The sequence below is a fragment of the Octopus bimaculoides genome, chromosome 21 (assembly GCF_001194135.2).
Source record: "Octopus bimaculoides isolate UCB-OBI-ISO-001 chromosome 21, ASM119413v2, whole genome shotgun sequence".
NCBI classification, from domain to species: Eukaryota; Metazoa; Mollusca; class Cephalopoda; order Octopoda; family Octopodidae; genus Octopus; species Octopus bimaculoides.
Genome location: NC_069001.1, coordinates 15,516,725 through 15,519,140, shown reverse-complemented (window position 1 = coordinate 15,519,140; position 2,416 = coordinate 15,516,725). Strand labels below are relative to the sequence as shown.

At 43.3% G+C, this 2,416-nt stretch overlaps 1 protein-coding gene across 1 annotated transcript in view; it reads left to right on the top strand.

The window, feature by feature from the left end:
* The window catches only part of LOC106884221 (26S proteasome non-ATPase regulatory subunit 5), a 45,442-nt gene that overhangs the window by 1,657 nt on the left and 41,369 nt on the right, over positions 1 to 2,416 (top strand). The gene's annotated exons all lie outside the window — the stretch shown is intronic.

The following is a 2,416-nucleotide window of genomic DNA, read 5'->3' as shown; positions in this document are numbered from 1 at the left end:
AAAAAAAAAAAAAAGAAACGTCAAAACTGAAAAATTACAGAAAGGAGAGGAGGTAGCAAATCATTACTCTTTTATTCTTGTTATAGGTTCATAATCCACTATACCTAAGACGTGTCCCACCCCACCCAAGTTAAATTGTGATTCTGGCATACTAGAGAATTTGCTAGCACCTTGAGCGAGTGTCTTCTACTATAGCCTTGTGAGTGGATTGGGTAAACAGAAGCTGAAAGACAAAGGCAGCGAACTGGCAGAACCGTTAGCACGCCGGTCGAAATGCTTAGCGGTATTTCGTCTGTCACTGCGTTCTGAGTTCAAATTCCGCCGAGGTCGACTTTGCCTTTCATCTTTCGGGGTCGATAAATTAAGTACCAGTTACGCACTGGGGTCGATGTAATCGACTTAATCCGTTTGTCTGTCCCCTCTGTGTGTAGCCCCTTGTGGGCAGTAAAGAAATAGGTATTTCGTCTGCCGTTACGTTCTGAGTTCAAATTTCGCCAAGGTCGACTTTGCCTTTCAGGGTCGATAAATTAAATACCAGTTACGCACTGGGGTCGATGTAATCGACTTAATCCCTTTGTCTGTCCTTGTTTGTCCCCTCAATGTTTATCCCCTTGTGGGCAATAAAGAAATAAGAAACTAAAAGACGCTCATTATCTATATATCATCATCATCATCATTATCATTTAGCGTCTGTTTTCCATACTGGCATGAGTTAGATGGTTTGACTGGAACTGGTCAGCCGAAGAACTGAAAAGCTCCAGACTATAGCCGGATGCTCTACCTAACACCAACCACCCCAAGAGTGTACTGGGTATCTTTGACGTGCCAAAGCATGGGTGCCTTTTACGCATCACTGGCCTCACATTTGTCAATGGCACTGGCCACGCCTATGACTTCACTTAGCTGGACGTGCCTTCTCAAGCACAGCAAATCGCCAAAAGACTTCGTCACTTGGCATCACCTCTGTGAGACTCAGCATCCGCAGATCATGCTTCACCGCCACATCCCATGTCTGCCTGGGTCTACCTCTTCTACAGGTTCCCTAAACAGTTAGAAATTGGCATTTCTTTACAAAGCTGTCCTCGTCCATATGCATCACATGGCCATACCAGTGCAGTTTTCTCTGTTGTAGTACACTACATCATCATTTAATGTCCGCTTTCCATGCTAGCATGGGTTGGACGATTTGACTAGGGACTGGCGAAGCGGATGGCTACTCCAATCTGATTTGGCAGAATTTCTACAGCTGGAAGCCCTTCCTAATGCCAACCACTCCGAGCGTCTAGTGGGTGCTTTTTACGTTCCACTGGCATGAGGGCCAGTCTGGTGGTACTCTGCTCATCTAATGCCTCTTATACTCAGATTTTCTCTCAAATTACTTACACTTTGTCATATATGCACACTGACATTGTACATTCAGTGAAATGTACTACCTTCATTTCTTTCAAGCCTTCGTATATCCTCCACCATCACAGCTCATGTTTTGCTGGCATGTAGCATAGCTGTCCATGCACAAGCATCATATAATCTGCCTTTCACTCTAAGAGAGAGGCCCTTTGTTACCAATAACATGGAAGCTCTCCGAACTTTGTCCAGCCTATTCTTATTCTAGCAGCTATGCTCTCAGACCATCCTCCTCCAGTGCTGACTTGGTCACTTAGGTAATAGAAGCTGTGTACTGCTTCTAAATATTGTCCTGAGCATTTGATGAAGTCTATTCTCTGTACATTCCTTGTGTTTACTGCAGGGCTGTGGATTCGAAACAAAAACCTTCAACTCCGACTCTGACTCCTGTACTATTGGCACCTCCGATTCCGACTCCAACTATGACTCCTCTTTATGTAATTAAGTGATTGTTGTCTATATATCTCATAAAGCATATGCATACGCTTGTACTTTGAGTGGGCTTGTATGTTATAACTGGTTTATATTAAACAATAAAGACATTGTGAGTTGGAATCAGAGTCTGTATAGTTTTACTGACTCTGACTACCCCTTAATTGTCTCTGACACCAACGCCACAGCCCTGGTTTATTGTGCCCACATATCTGCCACACATGAAAACTACTTTCTCTGTTAACCTTCCTTTTATACTGCCGCACCTCTTATGTGTCCATAACTTGCTCTGAGTACATGTTATTGAGTTTCTACCTATACCTTTTCTGCATATCAAGCAGGACAATCTATGATTAGTCTGTTTTCTTTGCTAAATTAAATCTAAGGCCCTTTGGTTCCTGACCTAGCTTTCACACCTGAAATTTCTTCTCTAGACTTTATATATACACACACACACATGTGTGTACATGAGTCTTTGTCTCTGTCCCCTGGTCCATGCTGGTATGGGTTGGACTGCTATCCATGATTCAATGCCCCCCCCCCAAAAAAAAAACTGCTTTGACATTGTTTCTATGGCTGG